The sequence below is a fragment of the Canis lupus genome, chromosome 13 (assembly GCF_011100685.1).
Source record: "Canis lupus familiaris isolate Mischka breed German Shepherd chromosome 13, alternate assembly UU_Cfam_GSD_1.0, whole genome shotgun sequence".
NCBI lineage: Eukaryota > Metazoa > Chordata > Mammalia > Carnivora > Canidae > Canis > Canis lupus.
The window spans coordinates 57,264,564-57,289,062 of NC_049234.1; positions in this window are offsets into that span (position 1 = coordinate 57,264,564).

The following is a 24,499-nucleotide window of genomic DNA, read 5'->3' on the forward strand; positions in this document are numbered from 1 at the left end:
TACATGTCAATCATACCTTAGTCAAATGGTTAAAAACATTTTTTTCAGAAGACAGGATGAAAGAAGGCCTTAAAATGAAAAGCTGAGGGTGAGGTAGATACTATTAAATAAAACTAGGTGGCAAAGTCAGTTGGGAGAGAGTATATGGGATGGGGCAGCAATAGCATTTGCTATGGACACTTTTTGTTTCTTTGTGCATCAAGGTCAATGGCTGTGTGTGTGTGTGTATTATAATCCGTGTGCGTCTTTATGTATACTTTAATTTTGCTTTAATAGAAACAATTGTCAAAAAGTCAAAAATCAATGCTAGTAAAGTTTCCAGGAATTAAGTTCAACAAGAATGTTAACATAGAATAATTCCTCATAGATTAATTTTGCTACTATTAACATTTTCTTCTTACTGTATAATACCTATACAGGAAAAAAACTCTAAAATGGCGTTAGTAGAAATGTCACTACTGAATACAAAGATGGTTTCCATTTTTTAAAATATTTTATTTATTTATTCATGAGACACACACACACAGAGTCAGAGACATAGGCAAAGGGAAAAGTAGACTCCCTGAGGGGAGCCCAGTGAGGAACTCATCCCAACCTGAGCCAAAGGCAGATGCTCAACTGCTGAGCCACCCAGGTGCCCAGTGGTTTTCCTTTTAATTATTTTTGTCCTAGTGCTCCCTAAATTTTTCTCTCTACAAACTGGCACGAAGAACTTCCTCTTCATAAGATGAACAGGATTAAATTCCAATCAACTTAACTGCCTTGTAGTATCAAAAACTAGATTTTCATCTACCAATATAGAATGTAGAATGTACTTTTTGTTTTCTAATATTTACCTTATGACAGTTAATTTCTTTTTCTTATTTTTCTTGTCTTTTCCTTTTCACTTTCTTCTTTTCTTTTCTCTTTTCTTTTCTTTTCTTTTCTTTTCTTTTCTTTCTTTTCTTTCTTTCTTTCTTCTTCTTCTTCTTCTTCTTCTTCTTCTTCTTCTTCTTCTTCTTCTTCTTTCTTCTTTATAGTTATGTCAGGGGTCAAGGGGAAAAAAAGAAAAAAATAACTTGCTACATTTTTCTTCGGAGCAAAAATAATCAGTATAGCATGAGCTGTGTCCAGATCTGCTTTCTGCCATCTCTAAAATACTTGCAGTCTAAGCTCATATAAATGCCACTGAGTGAAGGGAAAAGGTCAGGAGAAAGCTTGTGGCTGCCCCTTTGTTCAACTTCCAGCCATGCTAATCTGTGTACAGGCGTATCCCTTGTGGCTCAAGTTCTTTCTTGAAATTCTCTGCTTCAGTTTCATTCATTTTTAGTGAAAGAATATTTTCTGAAACTCTAGGATGTATTGAAGGTCAGAGCCAAAGCTAAACAGGTAACTCTACTGGGTCCTTTCCAATAATAGATACATATTTACTATGAGCCATAGAACTTTTCTTGTATCATTTATTTTCTTTAGTATCAATAATATAAGGAACAAAGTAACTATGCTATTTCTATGCTCCTCACAATCAATAGAATAATCACTATTTCCTTTTTTTTATAATCATTATTTCTAAATAATACTAAAGCTTCCAATGAAATGACTAAAGCTTGTAGAATTTTTAAAAGTTATCAGTGGTTTCTAAAAACACATGAGAGGTATGAGTTTCTGGTATAGATGTTATATGTATGTCCAAATGATCCCTTTCCTATTGTTGCCAGTCCACACAGAGTGTTACATTATTTTTAGAATAAGTCTTGTGTCCAAAGCATATAAACAAGGGATTAGAAAAGACTCAATATAACACCAGCCAATTAATCCGCAATTTTATTTTTTTAAATTCCTTTTTTAAAGATTTTATTTTTTTATTCATGAGAGACACACACAGAGAGAGGCAGGCTCCATGCAGGGAGCCTGATGTGGGACTCGATCCCAGATTCCAGGATCACACCCTGAGCCAAAGGCAGACGCTCAAGCACTGAGCCACCCAGATGCCCCAATCTGCAGCTTTAAATTAAATCTTGAAGAGCTGCATTCTACCTAAAACAAGTAGCAGCTGAAGAGCTGAGCCTCAGCCACAATCTGAGGGTCAAAGTTATAGACTTAAAGGATAAATACAAAGTTATCCAGAGTGTAGTAGATGTAAAAATAATAAAATGAGGGAATAATTGGAATAGGTCAGGATAAATGAAGTGGTACCTGAATGATAGGTAAGAAGGCTTACCACTTGTTCCTCTCAGTTATTGGACATGCTGATGCATTATCTTAGTTTAAAGTTGCAGGAGAACTGAGATGGAAAATTTGGAGATTCCATATAATTCTTGAAAGAATGTGAGGATTTTAAGTATTTGATATCATTTTGAAACCAAATGAATGAATTAAAACAAAATTTCACTCGTAGTCAAGGAGTATCTCAGGGATACTATACTTTTTCTACTTTTCTGAAAGCCTACATTAACCTTCCTGAAAGCATATATGTCTTATTGACTGAAGATGAAGATCGAATGGGATATTACACCTTTATGGGATATTTAACATTCTGGGATCTAGTGTGCTCCTTGGAGAATAGGGTTCAGTCAAGTATTTGTCTGTAGTACGATGAGATTATTTTCACTCTCAAAGAAGAACACTCTGTCCATAGCTTTTATTGTAATGCTATTTTTAAGGTCTTACAAGGGGGTGCATAAGACCAGCAAAGAGGACCATCAATAAAGACCATCTCTAGATTAAAATTTGAAGCCATTAACTTATGGCCATTATAATTCCTATAGAGTCTAGTTTAAATATATCATACATCTTAATAAATATCAAAAATATTGATGGATGGGTGAACAGAAAGTTTAATGAATCTATAAACAACACAACCAATAAAAAACAAGAAAAAATAATTTAAATGTGGATATTTATTTCAATGAGAAAAAAAGCAGAGTCACTGGGGAGGTTGAGTGTGTGAAGCATGGCACTTTAAACATATACATATAAAATGGAAATTTAGCATATCTTCTGAATATGACCATAATGGTCAATTTCATGTGTCAATTTGGCCAGGCTGTGGTGCACAGCCATTGGGTCAAATGCCATTCTAGGTATTTCTGTGGATGTGTGTGTGTTTTGTTTGTTTGTTTTTTTAATGTGACTAATGTTGAAATCAGTAGATTCTGAGGAAAGCAGTTTATACTCCACAGTGTGGATGGGTCTGATCCAATCAGTTGAAGGGCTTCAGAGAAAAAGATGAGGTTTCCTGGAGGAGAAGGAATTCTATCTCTAGATTTCCTTTTCACTTGAAACTACGGCAGCTCTTTCCTAGTCTCTAGCCTGCTGACCTGCCCTGCAGATTTCAGACTTGCCAGTCACCACAATTCCCTAAGACAATTGCTTAAAATCCCTCTCTTCCTTTCTCTACACACACACACACACACACACACACACACATCACCATTTTATAATAATCCATGTTATAATCCATTTGATCATAGTCAGTGAATGCTATATTCATTACATGAAACTGTTAGAAAAGATATAAACAAGCCCATTATCACTCTACATATTAATTATAAATTTTAAATTTTAAAAATACAACTTCTGAAGTGATCAAACTGAGGATCATTTTTAGAATTGTATCTTCACACCATGGTATTCCTAGTGTAGAAGAATATAAAGTAACCAAAATCACCCAGGAAATATGAATCCTTAAAATGTTTCGTCTGAATTTATTCCAGCCCAAAAGCCTAATGTTCACTTATAGGAAATACAGGAGATGAAAGAACAAGGCTAATAGCTTCATGAGGAAACAATCACATGTATCCAGAGCAAAGGATATTCTCCAAAATAACTAGCCTGAAACAATCAATATCATTTAAAGCATATATGTGGAGATTATTCCATATTGACATAAGACTATAAAGGAATAAAAGGATGTATGTATCTTACCAAATAAGATTTATATTATTAATAATAGAATCTCTTACAAATTAAGAACAGGGAAAAAATTAGGAGAAGAGAATTGATGGAATTAAATGTGTTTCAAAATGTCACTCTTACAACAGTATGGAAACATGATAGTTTTACCACAATGGTGCTCTGAGAGACAAGGAGAGCTTAAAATAAATAAATTAGGAACAATTAGGATATGAAATCTTAGATTTGGTGGTTGATTAAATGTAATCTGTAAAGAAGTGGTTGGTCAAACATTATAGAATCTGCCTTGAATGGGGGCTTTTGTATTAAAATTCCATGTATAAGATCTAGATAGGTGTGTTTCATCAGAGAAGGGGTTTGGGCATCAACTGCTTATAGATAGTGACTGCAATTTCAGGCAGAGATGAAATTTCCCAGGGACTATAGTTAGGAGAGAACTAAAAACTAAATTTGCAGGACCCTGTATTAGCTTACTTATTGCTGCTGTAGCAAATTATCACAAACTTAGTGGCTTAAAACAGAACAAGTTTGGGGGCACCTGGGTGGCTCAATCAGTTATGCACCTGCCTTTGGCTCAGGTCATGATCTCAGGGTCCTGGGATTGGGCCCCACATCTGGGCTCCCTGGTCAGTGGGGAGCCTGATTCTCCCTTTCCCCCTGAAGCTTCCCTTACTTGTGTGCTCTCACTTTCTCTCTGTCAAATAAATACATAAAACCTAAAAAAAAAAAAAAAAAAAAAGAAAGAAAGAAAGAACAAGTTTATTCTGGAGGTCAGAAGTCTGAAGCAAGCTTAATAGAGTTAAAATCAAATTGTCTACAGGGCTACTTTCTTCAGGAGGTATCAAGGAAGAATTTGTTCCTGGCTTCTTCCAGTTTCTAGAGGTTGCCTACTTCCTTGGCTTATGGCTGGATCCCTCCAATCTCTGCTTCCCTCCTAATGCTGCTTTTCTCTCTCGCACTCTCTTCTATAGCCAAACCTACCTTCACTTTGTTTCTTATATGAACACTTATGATTACATTTGGTTCACCCGGATCATTGAAAATAATCTCTGCATCTCTATGTCCTGACCCTTAATCATCGGCAAAATTCTTTTTACCATGCAAGGAAATACACTCTTAGGTTCTGGGGGGGACCCAGGTATTGACATCTTGGGGGACTATTATTCAGCCTATAACTCACATCAACACACAAACTCATGGACTAAGAGAAGTCTTTATGAAAACTGATAGAAAAGTAGAGAAAAAGAAAAGTGAAAAGAGAAAGAAATGGAGACATTACTTCCATACTAACCAAAGATGGTAACTTTACAATAGAGCACTTTCTACACACCTGCCATTAGACCATGTACTTATAATTTCTGGTAATATTGATCATACTTTTTTTTTTTTTTGCAAAATTCTTGACAACATGAATTTGGATTAACTGGAGTTTTCTCTAATTTTCACTAGCATCTCTAATTAGAATTTTTAGGCTGGGCTTGTCTTCCTCTGCTTATACTCAGTTTTGGAGATGTGCATATACTTCTTAGTTGCAGATCTTGGAACATGTTCCAGGTTTTACTAGACTATTTAAGTATAGGCACTTGGCATTCCAATGAGACCACATGCATCCACATATGTTGCTGCAGACAGCATTTTATTTAATAATTTTACTAATGATAATTGGATGACTAGTAAGTGCCAAGTATACCAGAGACATGGTGTTCATTCTCATTAAGAAGTTTACATTCTACAGGATTTGACCAAAACACACACAACACTCTCACACACAATCAATTTTAAGATGCTGATTGTAAGATATAGCATTATCTTATATAACCCTACAAAATTAAAAATTTTCCTATCAAACTTTACCTATAACACTAAAACACCATTCCATTCATATTAAGATACATCTTTGGGGCACCTGGATGACTCAGTAGTAGGCTAAACATCTGCCTTCATCTCAAGTCATGATTCTGGAGTCCTGGGACTGAGCTCTGCATTGGGTTTCCTGCTCAGCAGGGAGCCTCCTCCTCCCTCCCCCACTCCCCATGCTTGTGCTTTCTCTTTGTGTCAAATAAATAAATAAAGTCTTAAAAAAGAGACATCTCTAATTTCAGAAATACTGTATTTTATGAATTTAATATGTCCTGACTGATAAAAGGTAGTGGTTCAATATATCGCATATTGTTTAAACACAGAGGGTGCTCCAATTAATTGAACTAAGGAAATTAGTAAGGATGGACATGATAGGAGATTGTCTAATCAAAGGAAAAGAAGTTAGCACATAACCAAAACAAGTTGCTTTTATTTGTCTTTTTTTGTCCTCTTGGCTATCACTTCATAGAGATTATCAGATTATAGAGAAGAAAGAGTAAAAAAAAAAAAAGTGAGTTCTGATCTTGATTTAGTTCTAATCTCCAGGATTTAGACTTGAAGAATAAGAGAGATATAGCAATTACAACTAAAGAAATGGAGACATTAAAGAGTCAATGTTACTTTTTATATTTGGTCTGGTTAGATTCTCTGGGCTCTGGATTGGCTCTCACTTGGCTTGAGTTGGCTAGACGATATTGCTTGAGCACTGGTTTGATGGATAATTAAATGGAGGATAAAACCTAAGGAAAACAATTAACATATTACATGGAAGCATGAAAGAAATGGCCTTTGGAGATTTTTAAATATTTTGGTATTATGGACACATATATTACGTGGAGAAATCTAAGAATCAGATTGTTGAACAAAACTAGTCAGACTATGAGGGAAATTATATGCGCACCAAGGAACTCAGCTTTATACTTTTAAGCAATGTGTGGTTATTGGTAAGGCAAGATCAATTTTTGGAAAGAATAGCTTTTTGTTATTTTAAAAATAATATATTCTCAAAAATAATATATTTTCAATAGAATATTTAACAATATAGAAAAGTAAAAAGAAAAAAATTAAAGCTTTTCACATATAACTCAGATTAAACCACTTGTTAATAACTTGAGAACTACCTTTCCCATCATCTTGCTGAATAAACACAGCATACACATATACACACACAGATGATCTTTTTCCTATCTAATTTCAGTTTCCTTCCCAGTGCAATAAGGTAAATATATTTTATTAGTATTTTATGTATTACATATATTAAGATAAATATTACATATGTAAGATATATTTATTTATGATGTAAATATATTTACTATGAATTGTTTACATTCAATCTGGACATGTATGGGGTCCAGAAGATATGTGCGCTATTAATAAGGTCTACTATTCTTCACCATTACTGTTTTTATTATACCAAACAGCATGACAAATGTTTGCAATTTTATTTGAGCATTTTCCTTTGTATTCCTTTACTTGTTTTTTTCTTACTTTTAAAAATAATTTTCAGTTTTGAATTTTCTTTTAAATATTTGCATGCTTATCTTTTAAAACTTTTATATTCTATTAAAACATCTAACTGCAGGGTCAGTACTATTTGGAGATAGAATTGTTTTTCTGTATAATTACTACTAAAATACATTTTTTTACAAAGGTTTTTTAAGATGTGCACCTTCAGAGATACTGAGCTATACTTGATCCCTCTGTGGGTAGTTCATGAAAATAGAGGATACTAAAGCTAGTTTTTCTAGCAAAAATCAAGATAAAATGTGATCAACAGTTCTAAAGAACTCTTACATGTTCTACATAAGCACTGCTGACAGTAAAGATTGTCTGGTTTCAAGCGTGGAGGGAACACTCTCATTACCTGTTTCATTCATATAGCATGTTATTATTTGTCAAGCCCTTTGAGGATGCTCAATATAACAAATGATACTGGTTGTGGCAAGAACATACTGACAACTTACAGCCTTTGAAATGTCATATATACTCAAACCTACATGAAATCTATATGTATGTATATTCAAAATATAAAATCATTTTTCAAGGAAAATAAAATAAAATTTTAATTAAAAGCTAAGTAGCTTCACTGCAGTCAATGTTGCTGATCATATAGAAAACACCATAATGATTTATTTTGAACTAATTTTAGTAATTAACAATTTTGGAATGCAATATGATAATTTATATACAGAGCGTAGAGGTGGAGCTGGGAAATAAGCTCAGTCTCGTTGGTTTCAACACCTAAGCTCTTAAACTGGCTTCTCAGGTCCAAATTCCGGAATCCTCAGCTTCATTTCCATGCAAGAAAAGGAGCAAAAAGAAATCCAACTACAGAGAGTAATAAAACAAATATTAGGTTATTTCTGTTAAAGGGTTTATAAATCTAACACGGTGATTAATTAGTCCTCATGGTCTCTTTTTCAAAGAGAAGTAAAAGAGTAGAAGTGGTACCTGTGAAAAGAAGTATTTTCTCTTATTAGTCTCATTATCTTTATCATCATTTTGCCTATGAGTAGCTATCAGGAAACATTACACAGTGAACAATAAGGAAATAACTTAATATTACACATCAGGTAAGCTTCTTGGGGAGATATGCTGGAACTACAGAAATTACATTGGGCAGAAAAAAAAAACCAAAATGTTTAGACTGATAGTAAAAAATGCAAATCCACTTGTCAGAAAAATAATGTGTATAGTTAACAACTGTTCAAATAGAAGTCTTACAGCAAGGCTCAGCAAACTTTTCTGTAAAGAGACAGGCAATAAATACTTCCAGCTTTGTGGTCCATATGGTCTGCTTTGCAACTACTCAAGTCTACTGTCCTAGCATGAAAACAACCATAGACCATATGTGAATGAATGGGTGTGACTATGTTCCAAAAACTTAATTTACAAAAACAAGGGAGGGTCAGATTTGGATCTCACAGCTTAGTCTGCTCATTTTTTTTTTAATTAAATGATTAGGTTGAATGTGAGCTATATCCAAATTAGAAACGAGAGCCAGGAAGGTGAACAAACCATTGTACTAAGTCGGTCAAACTGTTAGGTAGTAGTGATGTTCAGAATCAGATAGAACCATACATCTTAATTCTCAGCCAACTATCCGCCTTGTCCAGGCAGGTTTTCTGAATCCTGCATGAAAAGGACAGGCTGAAACTCAGGGCCTGACTCTAATCCCACTGGGGATAAAATCATCCAAACAAAAAGTCCATGTCAAGGTTAGATGATGAAGACAGTGAGCTTACTTGAATATATTCAACACAGTGGCTCATAGCAACAAGGGAGGTTCACTCTGCTAATTGCAGCTGAATTTATTTCAGATCCCATTTCCTGCTACCTGCTCTATACTTGCTCAGGGATGGGTTCAAGAACTAGGTAGATCTAAGCCTTTGTAATGTCTTTAAAGTCAGCACATCATTGTTTGTGTTGTATCCCGGGAATACATATAACAATGCTTAGCACATGATAGGCATTTAATGACTATTTGTTGAGTGCCTAGCAACTGACAACTATTAAAGATTGTTGCCGTAGAAGTTAGTATATTAATACCACAACTTTCTTAGCATTTACTCTCTTTATAATATCATATGTAAAATTCTGCAGATGGACGATATCTGATAGTCACTGTTGCATCCTTTGTCACTTTAATTCCCAAACATGTCAGACTTCATATATTTATATTTAAAAATTTAATTCTGAGTTATGACTGCAGCAGTAAAAAAAAATCCTAGATGATAAAGGATATGGAGCAGTTGGTCTACTGATCGACATTATAAGGTAGTGGTGAGCACTGAAATTTAATTTGTCATCTCCTCTGTCACTCCGTCCTTAGACATTTTAGGGTCACCCTCCATGAAGTAGGAGATTGATTAAGTTCTACTTTAAATAAACCTTGACTTGGAGTTGAAATCAGTCAACCTTGTTGAAAGAACTCCTGAGCAGGAAAAAAAAAAAAATCCCAGGACATTAGGGAACAACTGAGTATTTAAAAAATCTCTCAAAGGAGAACCCTCAATAAACATTACGGTAAGCAATTTTATCTATATTAAAAAAAAATGAAGACCTGAGTCAACTCAGGTAGGAATTGAATATGTCATTTTATAGAGTCTCAATATAACAAAAATGAAACATGTGTCACTAATCCACCTTGCCAGCTTATACAGCTTCTGAGAGTGAAAGGCTTTCAGTAATAACATTAATCATTATTAAATATTACTAGCTTAGTGTTGTAGAGAATATAAACACCAATATTTACAGACTTTTGGTGAAATGTACTTTTTATTTTTATTAGGACATCGTAGAGTAGGCTATCAAATTCCAACACAACATATTGTAGAATTGTCATTTAATAATTTTTAGAACTAGATAGAGCGGGCCATTCTTTCTCAAATGGCATGTGTTCCATTTTCTGTCTTGTCCTCATCTTTACCACCTGCTAGCAGTGTTTCAGGCAACAAAACCACAGTGTTCTGAGCAGACAGTACAGCCTTCTCCAAAATGGTAGCAATTCAGATGGTTCACATTAAGACAAAAACCTTACTCTATAATGAATGCTTTTTATTTCTTTTTTTTTTTTTAAATCTTCCGTTCTTCTTTTAATGTTTAAATACTGGATTGTAAAGGGGGATTCAAAATTCCATTGGGTGTACATATGGAAGTATAGATTTAAAAAAACAGTTGAATTAAATATATCTCAGTCTATCTTTAATGATACATATGTGTTGAATCAGTTCTCTGCCATCAGAAATTAACTATTTTTTGGTCTTATTTTATAGTGCCTGGCTTTCTAATTATCTTATTTTATTTTTTCTGTGAAAAAATTGCTCTTTCTTTCCAGGTAGAAAACGTCTCAGGCTACTCTAACAAGGTGTCATAGACTAGGTGACTTATAAACAGCTGATAGTTCTTTCTCAAAGTTCTGGAGGTTGAGAAATCCAACATCAAGTTGCCAGTAAATTCAGTGTCTGGTCGGGGACCCCATCCTGGTTCATAGACATCCATCCTGTTACTGTGTTCTCATATGGCATAAAGGTAAAAAGATTCCTCCGGTATCTCTTTTATAAAGGTACTAGTACCATTCGTGAGGGCTCAGTTCTCATGCCCTAATCATTCCAAAAAGCCATACCTCTTGATACCACCACCTTGGGGTTAGGGTTTCAACATTTGAAATTCAAGTGGGATGGGGGAGAGGGGCATAAACATTCAGTTTATAGCAGAAAATGATCCTTAATATTAATTATGTTATTTTTATTCAAATGAAAACCTTTTATCAGTAATAGGAAATTATGATGATATGTAAAAATTTGGGGAGGAGTAAAAGCAACAAATATTGAATAATGATTCCACTTAACAATATATTTTGAATACTGAATAGTTCTGTTTAAACAGTATATTGAGAATGTATTATCATTATTTTTTAAGATTTAATTTATTTATTCATGAGAGAGAGAGAGAAAGAGAGAGAGAGAGAGAGAGAGAGAGGCAGAGACACAGGCAGAGGGAGGAGCAGGTTCCATGCAGGCAGTCTGACGTGGGACTTGATCTCAGGTCTCCAGGGCCACACCCTGGGCTGAAGGCAATGCTAAACCGCTGAGCCACCAGGGCTGCCCTGAGAATGTATTATTGATAGAAAAATATATTCAGGACTTTCTCAATTATTGATGTCTTGTATGTATTGTATGTTTTACATTTCAAAAGAATGAAAAATTAATTTTAGAAAGAGCAAAATACATTTTAAACAAAATGTAAAATAAAAAAAAATATTTTTAATTGATCCCTATAATAGTGGAATAAATAAAATTAACGACACACATTTTTTAAGAACTAAACAGTTACAAATGCCCATTTATCTTTAAGGAAATAAATATGACTGCAGATTGAGCTAAGTGGAATTTTATTCACTTATAACTTTAAAAATAAAACTGTGTGGGTGGGTTTCATAATTTCAAAGATTTGAGTGAATTAAGAACATAAAAATTATATTATAGTGCTTTTGGAGTTTGAGATGAAGAATAGTCAAAGGAAAGCTATTTACAAGGCCAATCCTGAAATTACTGAAATGTTCATTTTTTCCACTGACCTACAAAATACAAGGAGAAATTATAAAATATATGATTTTACATACTAAAAATTCAATTTAATTAAATAAATTTATTTAAGCACCAACTTTTGAAGATAAAATGCTAAGTGATTGGTTCATAGACTGACTCAATGCCTGACATCAAGAATTCACAGTCTATTAGGAAGATAAATTATACCAACTATCACATTACAGTGTGGTAGTGAAATACCACTACCCAACTATTAGAATCCCTACAGCTGAAGAGAGAAAGAGACTGAAGGAAACAACATTAGTGAAGATGTAAAGCAACTGGATTTCTCATATACTGTTAAAGGAACATGAAATGGTACAACCCCTTAAGAAAACAGCTTGGTAGTTTCTTATCCTGTTAGATATACAGCTACAATATGATGCAGCCATTCCACTCCCATGTATATAAGAGAAAATATATGTCCATACAAAGAATTATACATAAATGTTCACAGCATAATTATTTTTTGTGTCAAGGTTTTATTTAAATTCTAGTTAGTTAACATATAGTGTATTATTGGTTTCAGGGGTAGAAGTTAGTGATTCATCACTTACCTATAACACCTAGTCCCAGTGCCCATCATAACAAGTGTCCTCATTAATACCCATCACCTATTTAGCCCATCTTCCATCCACCTTCCCTCCAGAAACTCTGTTCTCCATGGTCCAGAGTCTTTTATGGTTTGTCTCCCTCTTTTTTCCCCCTTCCTCTATGTTCATCTGTTTTGTTTCTTAAATGACACATGTGAGTGAAATCATATGGTATTTGTCTTTCTCTGACTTGTTTCATTTATCAAAGTACACTCTAGCTGCATCTATATCCTCCCAATTTGCAAGATTTCATTCTTTTCGGTGGTTGAGTTATATTCCATTATATATATAATTATATATAATATATAATGCTCACCTATAAAATGAATAATTCATTTACATATATATGTAAAGAAGTGGTATATTATATACCACTTCTTTATCCATTCATCAGTTGATGGGCATTTGAACTCTTTCCATAATTTTGGCTATTGTCGATAATGCTGCAATAAATATCCGGGCACATGTGTTCCTTTAAATCAGTATTTTTGTATCCTTTGGGTAAAAACCTAGTAGTGCAATTGCCAGATCCTATGGTAGTTCTATTTTTAACTTTCTGAGGAATGTCCATACTGTTTTCCAGCATGGCTGCACCAGTTTGCATTCCCACCAGCAGTGTATGAGGGTTCCCCTTTCTTCCCAGAGAAGTACCTCCTGAAGCTTTTTATCTTGATGAAGTCCCAATAGTTCACTTTTGCTTTTGTTTCCCTTGTGTCCAGAGATGTGTCTAGTAAGATGTGTTTAGTAAGTCCTATAGCTGATGTCAAAGAGGTTGCTGTCTGTGATTCTCCTCTATGGTTTTGACGGTTTCCTGTCTCACATTTAGATCTTTTATCTATTTTGAATGTGTTTTTCTGCGTAGTGTAAGAAAGGATCCAGTTTCATTCATCGCATGCCATTTTCCAGTTTTTCCAAACACCGTTAATTGAAGAGACTATTTTTCCATTGGATATTCTTCGCTGCTTTGTCAAAGATTAGTTGACCATATAGTTGTGGGTCTATTTCTGGGTTTTCTCTCCTGTTCTCTTGCTCCATGTGTCTGTTTCTGTGCCAGTTACATGGAAGCACGACCTTGCTGAGGTGGCAGATGGCTTGGACACAGACAGGGTAAAGGCAGGATTCTGAGGGAAGAGAAGCCTGGGACAAAGGAGGGGAGATTGTTTGCTCTTCTCTGATGGCTTCCTGAATAGTAGTGGGTGTGACCTCCCCTCTCTGGGTAAGAGAGAGTGGGCTGATGCCATTTTTTACCCTCGCCCATCAGTACAGACAGACTTCAGTCAACAGTACAGGGCTCACAGTGGAGGCTTGAGCCACTAACACCAAGCTCCGCCCCTCTGTGTTTTGCAAGTGCATTTTCATTAGGGCAAGTGTGCCATAGAGTCAAAGCATCAGCAAGACCAGCATAAACCCCCTGCACTCACCAAGTCTACCGATCATAGAAAGATGCAAAGCCTCAGCTCTAGCGGAAATAGGATCTAGCATCTTTTAACAAGCAGTCCAAAACATACCTAGTTAAAACTTGTCATACAGTGGACAAGGTCCAAACACTTTCCACTGCAGGCAAAAAAGAAACTCTGCAGAGGTCTGACCTGAATCAAAGAGCAACCAAAACACAACAGCAGAGTGGACACACAACAGCAGAGTGGACACAGTATACACCAGAAGCACTTCCTGAAGCGTCAGGCCCCGGACAGTATAGGACATCTTCTTAATACAACCATTGCTTTCAGGAACAGGAAACATAACAGACTTTACACACAGAAGAAAGACCTAGACAAAATGCCAAGACAGAAGAATTCATCCCAAAAGGAAGAATGAGAAGAGGTCACGGCCATGGATTTAATCAAAGCAGATATAAGTATTATGCCTGAGCTGGAATTTAAAACACTACTCATAAGGATGCTAGTTGAGCTTTAAAAAGAGCATAGAAGACATCAGGGAGTCCCTTACCACAGAGATAAAAGATCCCAAAACTAGTCAGGCGAAAATAAAAAAATACTATAACCAAGATGCAAAACCAATTGGATATAAACGACCACAAGGATGAAAGAAGTAGAAGAACAAATAAGTAATATTGAAGATAAGATTATGGAAAATAATAAAGCATAAAAGAAGAGAGAAAGAAAAATATTGGATCATGAATGTAGACTTAGGGAACTCAGTGACTCCATAAAGCATAATCGCATTCCTATCATAGGAGTCCCAGAAGAAGAAGAGAGGGAGCAAGGGGCAGAAGGTTTATTTGATAAAATGACAGCTGTAAACTCTAATCTGGGTGAGGAAACAGACATTCAAGTCTAGGAGACATAATTTTTTTTGTGATAGCCAAAAATTCAAACAACTCAAATGCCCACCAGAAATTCAATGGTTAAACAATTTTCCAATATTCATACAACAGGATACTACTCAGTAATGAGTTACTGGTATGTAGAACATGTATGAATATTAAAATAATTATATTGGGCAGCCCTGGTGGAGCAGCGGTTTATCGCCGCCTGCAGCCCGGGGTGTAATCCTGGAGACCCAGGATCGAGTCCCACATCAGGGTCCCTGCATGGAGCCTGCTTCTCCCTCTGCCTGTGTCTCTGCCTCTCTCTCTCTCTCTCTGTGTCTCTCATTAATAAATAAATAAAATCTTTAAAATAATAAAATAAAATAAAATAAAATAAAATAAAATAAAATAAAATAAAATAATTATATTCAGTTAGAAACCAGATCAAATGATAAATTTTGTATCAATTTTTGTATTTATACAAAATCGTTCAAATGCACATTATAGTATCAAAAAGCAGCTCAATGATTGCTTGTTTGGGGATGGCAACAAATGTGAAGACAGAATTACTAAGAGGCAAAAGAAAGCCTATGGAAGTGTTGGACGTGCTTGTTATCATATTGCTTTAATGGTTTAATGAGCATATGCATGTATCAAAACTTATTAAATTGTAGATTGTATTTTTTCTCATTTTTTAACTGAAAATAAGTTGACAATGTTGTATTAGTTTCAAGGATACAACATACTTATTTGACAGTTCTATACATTACCCAGCACTCACCTTGATAAATGTAGTTACAAAGTTATTAGACTATTATTGACTATATTCCCTATGCCATACCTTTCATATCCATGAACGATTCATTCTATAACTAGGAATTTGTACCTCTTAATCCCCTTCACCTATTTTGCCCTTTCTGCTACCTACATCCACTCAGGCATTCACTAGTTTGTTCATTGTATTTAGAAGTCTGTTTATGTTTTGTTTGTTCATTTGTTTTGTTGTTTAGATTCCACATAAAAGTGAAATCATATGGTACTTGTCTTTCTGTCTGACTTATTTCACTTCTAGCATAATACCTGCTAGATCCATCCATGTTGCAACAAATGACATAATTTCATTCTTTTTTATGGCTAAGTAACATTGCATTGTGTGTGCACCTGTATGTATATACATACACATACACATGTACATATACATAATATATATTGTATATATGTGTATGCTTAGAGATATATACACAGTGGATATATATATCACATCTTCTTTATTCATTCATATCTATCAATGAATGGTTGCTTCGGTGTCTTGGCTATTGGAAATAATGCTAATGCTGCAATAAACAGTAGTGTATACATCTTTTCAAACCAGTGTTTTCATTTTCTTAGGGCAAATACCCAGTAGTAAAAGTACAGGATCACATGGTATTTACATTTTTAATCTTTTGAAGAAACAGTCATACTATTTTCCATAGTGGCTGCACCATATTTATTTCCACCAACCATGTACAAGGGTTCCTTTTTCTTCACATCCTCACCAACACTTGGTGTTTCTTGTCTTTATTATAATAGCCACTCTGACTGGTGTGAGATGATATCTCATTGTGGCTTTGATTTGCATTTCCCTGATGATCTGATGATTAGTGATGTTGAGCATCTTTTCATGTGTCTGTTGGCCATCTCTTTTTCTTTTTTTTGTAAAATGTTTATTCATTTCCCCTGCCCATTTTTTTATTTATTTATTTTTTTTATTTTTTTTTTCTGCCCATTTTTTTAAATCAGAATATTTGTTTTGGGGGCGTTGAATTAATCCCTTGTCAGGTATATTATTTGCAAATACCTTCTCTCATTCCATAGATTGCATTTTCATTTCATTGATAGATTCCTTTGCTGTGCAAACCCTTTTTATTTTGGTGTAGTCTAAATTTTGGCTTTTGTTTCCCTTGCCTGAAGAGATATATCTGGAAAATGTTGCTAGGAGTGAGGTCCAAGAGATTACTGCCTTTTAGGGGTTTTATGGTTTCAGGTCTTACACTTAGGTCTTTAATACATTTTGAGTTTATTTTTGTGTATAATGTAAGTAAGTGGTTCAGTTTCATTCTTTTGCTTGTGGTTGTCCAGTTTTCACCACACCATTTATAGAAGAGACTGTCTTTTTTTTGCCACAGAATATTCTTGTCTTCCTTGTAGGTTACTTAATCATTTAATCTGGGTTTCTTTCTGGGCTGTCTGGTTCCCTTCACCTATGTGTATACTTTTGTGCCAGGATCATATAGTTTCAAATACCACCGTTTGTAGTGTAGCTTAAAATCTGGGATTGTGTAGTTGATTGTATGTTAATTATCCTTCAATAAAGGAGGTAAAACAAAAGACCAAGAATATATATCCTTAAATTATTTTAAAGGCATATGACTGCTAAGCAAAAATTAATTAACTAATTAGTTAGTTAGTTAGGGGACTGCAACATAAGTAGACAGAAAATATGTGATATAAATTGCACAATAAAAAGTGTTGGAAAACTGTTCTGTTGCAACTTTCCTATATTTAACACAGAGCACTATAATTTTAATTTTGTAAATAGTATATATTACAATCCTCAGAATAAGAATATTAGATAGATAGCTATATAGCTAGATAGACATAGCAGTAGTATGAAAATGCCAAAATGAAGTAAGTGTGGTGTTAGCTTAAGAATAGATGGAATGAGGCCAATAATTGTGATTGGAGAAATGAGAAATATATCCATACTTATATGGCTCTTTTAAACAAATGGTACTGGTACCACTATATATGCTGATATGAAAAGAAAACTATAAACCCTACTTTATAAAATACACAGAAATTTTTTTTTTCACAGAAATTAATTCAAGATGGAGAATATCCCTAACTGTAAAAACTAAAACAATAAAGCATTTAGAATAAAATCCACAAGAACATCTTCATGACTTTTATCATTAGCCATCAGAGAAATATACATTGAAGCCACAATAAGATAGTAATAAGTCATCTACTAGACAGCCTTAATGTATAAAAGCTGACAACACTCAGATGTCAATGATGATGTGGAGCTACCAGAACTCTCACATTCATTGCTGATGAGAATGTAAAGATTATAATTTGGAAATAAAGATTTGAAAAAAATTTTACAAAGTAATAATTTTATCCAGCAATCCCATTTCCAGGTAATAAATAAATACATTTGTCCACTGAAAGATTCTGGACCCACATATTAACAGCAGTTGCTTTTTCTTTCTTTTCTTTTTTTCTTTTCTTTCTTTTCTTTTCTTTTCTTTTTTTTCTTTTCTTTTCTTTTCTTTTTCTTTTCTTTTCTTTTCTTTTCTTTTCTTTTTTTTCTTTCTTTTCTTTTCTTTTCTTTTCTTCTCTTCTTTTCTTTCTTTTCTTTTCTTTTCTCTTCTTTTCTTTTCTTTTCTTTTTTTTTCTTTTCTTTTCTTTTTTAAGATTTTATTTATTTATGAAAGACATAGAGAGAGGCAGAGACACAGGCAGAGGGAGATGCAGCCTTCCTGCAGGGAGCATAATGTGGAACTTGATCCCAGGACCCCGGGATCACAACCTTAGCTGAAGACAGATGCTCAACCACTGAGCCACCCAGGTGCACCTCACAACAGTTTTTTAGCAGCCCAAAACAAGTAACCCAAATGGAAAATAGATAATTGATGTATGGTATAGTCATATCATGGGTAAATATTACGCAAAAAAAACTCCACAATTTATTGATAGACACAACAGCACGGATGAAATGCATAGATATTATGGTGAACCCAAGAATCTGCACACATAATAGTATATACATATGAGTGAATATGTATGAAATTCTAGAACAGAAAAAACTAATTTATAGTGAAAAAAATCATGGTTATCTCTGGAGTCAATGTTGATAGACCAGCAAGGGACATAAGAAAATATCTGGACTGATGAAAATATCCTACGTCTTTATTGACAATGTGGATCCTATGTTCCCATTTATCAAAATTATATATTTCATACTGTGCATTTCGCTGTATTCAAATGCTATCTGAAAAGCTGAATGATAGTGTAAAGTGTACGTGGAGACAGATTAAACAAGGATATTTGATCACAAATACTGATACTTTTTGGAGCGTGGTAAATGATGCATGAGGATTCATTATACTATATTTGAAACTGCCCATGTTAAAATGTTTAAAAAATTAAAGCATGTGAGTTCAATACTAGAGAGTACCTGTATAGTGTGGGGGCGTGGAAGATAGTCATAATTATTGCAGAAAATCGAGGCTAAGGAAAGGATCTTTATGGAGAATGAAACTGGAAAACCTTAGGAAAAAAAAAAGACCATAATATTATTAGCTTTTCTTTTTTATAAAATGTTAATCAGCAGGAGCATCGATGTGTGAGTAAGAAGGCAGAGAGGTTTATGCATTACAGAGACTCAGGTTTGTATTTTTGTTCTTCTTTATTAGCTTTGTTTCTTTGTGCAAAGCAATTAACCTTTCTGAGCTTCAGTTTATTCAACTCTAAAATGAGATTAATTATCTGTAACTCAAAAGGTGGCAATGAGAAAATGGCAACCTTAACATATTGTAAGCATTTAGTACATTATATGAAATTTAGTACATATTAAGGAAATTTGTTTTCCTTAGTTTGCCACCCACCCTTTATTATCATCCTAGCTTCCTTAAAGAAGCTGTAAGAAATTAGGATTTACATTTGTTATTTGAATTAATCCATATGTGCTTCTAGTCTTGGGAAACAAAGGTGAAGAATAGAAAAGAATAACACAGTGGAAAGAAAATCAGATTTATAGTCAGACTGAGACTGTCTTAGTTACTACTAGCTGTGCAGCTTTAGGTAAGACTTCTACTGTGAAATGAATATAATAACTAAATTGTAGGATTAAATGAAATATTTTAATAAAATTCCTTGAACAGTATTGTTTTGTATATATTTGTCACAAAACAAATTGAAACTACTTTTATTATTAGCATCAAATAAGGGCTACAGAAAGGCTTATTTTGTTGTTCAATTACTTGTGGTCTATCCAAAGTCTAAATTGGAAGTGAAGCTTTATAAACTAAGTGGTCTATGTGAAGAATTTTCAATTGAGAAATTGAGTCCTAGAGTTTTGTGAGAACCAAGGATACATAGTTGTAATTTTGAATAGAAGGAGCTTTTCTTCACTAATACATAAGACAAAATATCCCTTATGTCAGTTCTTGAGACACTAAATCTGAGGAGTCAGATCATTTTACAAACATAGTGGGTCACATAGTTTAAAGCAGAAGCAGCAAAGTTACTTGTAATTTAGGGAGATTTATATGATTAAGCATAGTTAGCAAAACCGAAGACGAGAATAAAGAAATTTGTCCTGATGCAAAGGCTATAATTTTAAAAAGGTGAGTAATGTTATCAAAGCAGTACATAAAGAAGGTGGCATTTGAAGTATCATTTAGGATTCTGTTGGGAAGAAATCTTAAATTTGTGAGAAAAAATATTATGTAGCACATATGTCATTTGTTGATACACCTTCAATGTCTTAAAAATTAAGTTAATTTTTACCTTTTGTAATAAATATGTAACAGTATTAGATTTCTGATTCAGATATAACTTTTTAAGACTGAACAAAAACTCTAACATCTGACATATTTTTGGCTTATCTATTCTTAAAAATATAGTACATACTTTCACAACATAAAAACAGTATTTTAACATAAAATTACAATTATTTCAAGTGAGCTGTATCATATTTCTTTGAGAATGTCAGATATCTAGTGAGATGGTATTCCACAAAATAATGAATAAGTAATTTAAAGAATTAGCAAATATAAGAGCACCACAGTTGAAAAACAGAAGGCTTACTTGAAAGATCCTGCAAACTGAAAGAGGATAGCTAGGTTTAAACTTCTTTGTGGTCATAAGAAAAAGTGGCACTATAACTCATATTTAAAGTTCACATACAGACACACAAACATGTACCACACAAAACACAGTATGAGCAAATGCACTAGCATTAAAAATGCATTTTGACTTTTATGTTGTACATTATCAAAACTCGAAGTAGCATGGGAATGATGTAATAGTTATTTTCTGTAAATTTTAATTCAATTAAAATGAGCTTCAATTGTCATTAATGTACTTTCAGACACTCATTACTTACTCTTAGCTCCAATGTAACTGTTTACTCATCCTCCTAAGAATATTGTGAACTATAATTTTCAAGTCTTTGACTTTTTTGGTAATGTTTCAGTTAATGAAGACATGCTTAGGTGATTTGGAGGATCTAAATATGAAAAGATATCATCTGTAAGCTTATATTGTTTATAATTTAAGACAAGCAACTAAAAATATCCACACAAAGAATTCTTTCAAACATTTATGGAAGAAATAAAACTAACCCTTCATAAATTATTAAAGAAGAGGAAATACTTTCTAATTCATTCTATGAGGACACTTTTATCATGACATGAAGGGTAAACAAAGATCCAAGAGAAAAGAAATGAAGAAAGAAAGAAGAAGGAAAGGTTGGAAAGAAGGAAAGAAAGGTAGAAATAAAGAAAAGGGAACCAGATCAACGTTCTTCTTGAATATAGACATGAAAGCCCTTAACACAATAATATTATATCAAATCTCATGATATGTATAAAAATAAATTCTCAACCACTACCATATGGGATTTATTCTAGGAATGCAAAGTTATTTTAATTTTTGAATATCATTTAATGCAATTCCCCATGTGATTTCCTCAATAGGCTCAGGAAAAGCATTTGACAATATCCAAAAAAATAGGAATAGAAGAGAATTCCATTAAAATCACAAAAAGTACGTAAAACCTATGGCTAATATCATAGTCAAAGGTGAAAGACTGCTTCCTTTATAAGACCAGGAAAAACAGTAAGGTGTTCTGCTCTTAACACTTCAACATCATACAAAAAGTTCTTATAATTATTATCCTGTACACTTACATTCAGTAAAATTTATAGCATATGAATTTTACCTCAAAAAACCTCTCAAATGTTTAAGACAAGGAAGAAAAATAATTACCCTTTTATTTCACTTTATTTGTAATCTTCTGCAGAGGTAAAAATATATAGAACATATTTTTTTCAATATTATGAAAATTCACATAAAATTGAGAAAATAGTTCAAATTACCTTACTCAGATGTTTAAAACTTAAAGCATGTTAATTGCTCATTATTGTAAGTATTTGTTAAAATTCACTCTATTTTTTGGTCAAAATTATCTGGCTCTTCCAATGGCAATAAGCTTTTACCAATAAATCAATGTGTTCAAATAACAAACAAAATTAATTTCATGTATATATAAAAACTTATATTCAGTATACCATATTCAATATCTAAATAGGTAAAAATAAATGTGTATTCTGATAAAATTGATTTTAAAATATAGCTATACATTTCAGCATCTTGTAATTGTTTATACATAACTAAAGATATATTTACCACATTTTATCAGAATAATATCTATAAGCTATTGCTTAAAAAGAAGGGCACAAAAACAATATTTAACAATCAAGAAATGCAAAATAAAGCATATGGATAGTTCACTGTCCAAGATCCTTGCTAATATAGTATAACTATAATTTAAATATATTAGTATTACTTATTGGCAATATCCAGGTTTTGAGGGGGGAAAGACAGCAGGAAAGCATTTTGCTGGTGGCGGTGTTTTCTTTTTTCAATTGATAATCTTCCCTTCTTGTTCTGGGGGGCCACTCCTGTCTAATAAGGAAAGATTTACTTTGCAAATGGAATTATAACATTAAATGAGCACTAGAGGAACTGTTTTTAAATTCTAGAGGATTCCTCTAGTATTATTTAATCACATGAACCATTTTGAGTCACATTTTGTATATGATTTAGGGAAGAGGTTCCGTTTCATTAATATTACCTGTGGCTATACACTGTCAATTCCATTTCATTAATCTACATGAATCTATTCATAAGCTATTTCTCTTGATTACTGAACTTTGGAGTAAGATAACACATCAGCATGTTTTCACTCTGTAGCATTTTATTTTTCACCATAGGTTTGAATATTCACTTTTCTTTGTATTTCCATATGAACATTGGCAACAGCTTGTCAATTTCTGTAAAATGATTGGAATACTTAAAAGATTTTAATGAATTGGTAGAATTAGTTTTAATCCTATACCCACTAGAGTCCGTATACCTTGGAGAAAAACATTTCCAGTTTAATAAAGAATGGGTTCAAACTTGATCAACTGTCAACTTAATATAGACTGATATATGAAGATACATGTACATATATACAACCAAATGGTAACCACAAACCAAAATGAGTAATAGATATGCAAAAAATAAAAAGGAAATCAAATGTATCACTAAAAAAAGGCAACCAATGGTGGCAGAAGAGAGCGAGAAAAGAAAGGAACATAGAAAAACTACAAAACAACCACGAACAAGTAACAAAACGGCAGTAAACTACATGCCTGTCAATAATTATTTTGATAGTAAATGGCCTAAACATTCTAATCAAAAGACAGAATGATGGAATGGATAAAAAAGCAAGACCCACCTCTATGCTGCCTATAAGTGACTCATTTCAGACCTGAAGACATGTGCAGAATGAGTATAGTGGATGACAAAGCATTTACCATGCAAATGGATGTGAAGAACACTGAGATAGCAATTCTTATATTGGACAAAATAGACTTTAAAACAAAGAATATAACAAGACAAAGAAAGACTCTAAAAAATCATAAGGGGAATAATCTAACAAGAACCTATAAGAATTGTAAATATTTATGCATCCAGTATTGGAACACCCAAATACATAAAGCAGTTAGTAACAAACATAAAGGGAGTGATAGTAGTAGAGGATCTTAATGCCCTACTTACATCAATGAACAGATCATCTAAACAAAATATCAACAAGGAAACAATAGCTTTGAATGACACAGTGAACCAAATGGGTCTAACATATTCTGAACATTCCATCCTAAAACAGTAGAATACACATACACATTTATTTAAGTACACATGAAACATTCTCCAGAAGAGATCATATATTAGGCCACAGAACAAACCTCAACAAATTCAAAAAGATAGAAATCATATCATGCATCTTTTCTGAACATAATATGAAACTAGAAATCAACCACAAGAAAAAAATTGGAAGGAGCACAAATACATGGAGATCAGATAACATACTACTAAACAATGAATGGTCAACCAAGAAACAAAGAGGAAATAAAAAAACACATGGAGACAAATGAAAATGAAAATACAGTAGTCCAAAATCTTTGGGAGGTAGTAAAAGCAGTTTTAAGAGGAAGGTTTATAGCAATACTAGTTAATCTCAAGAAGAAACAAAGAGGGCAGCCTGGGTGGTTCAGTGGTTTAGCGTCGCCTTCAGCCCAGGGTGTGATCCTGGAGAACCGGGATTCAGTCCCACGATGGGCTCCCTACATGGAGCCTGCTTCTCCCTCTGCCTGTGTCTCTGCCTCTCTCTCTGTGTCTCTCATGAATAAATAAATAAATAATCTTAAAAAAAAAAGAAACAAAGAAACAAAAGCCACCACACACACACAAAAACAAAACAAAACAACTCAAATAAACAGCCTAACCTAATATCTAAAGGATCTAGAAAAAGAACATGTAAATCCAAAAGGAAAGGAATAGTAAGGATTAGAGCAGAAATAAATAAAATAGAAACTAAAATACACACAAACATACATAATAGAAAAGACTGATGAAACCAAAATGATCAACAAAACTGAAAAGCCTTTAGTCAGACTCATAAGAGAGAGAAA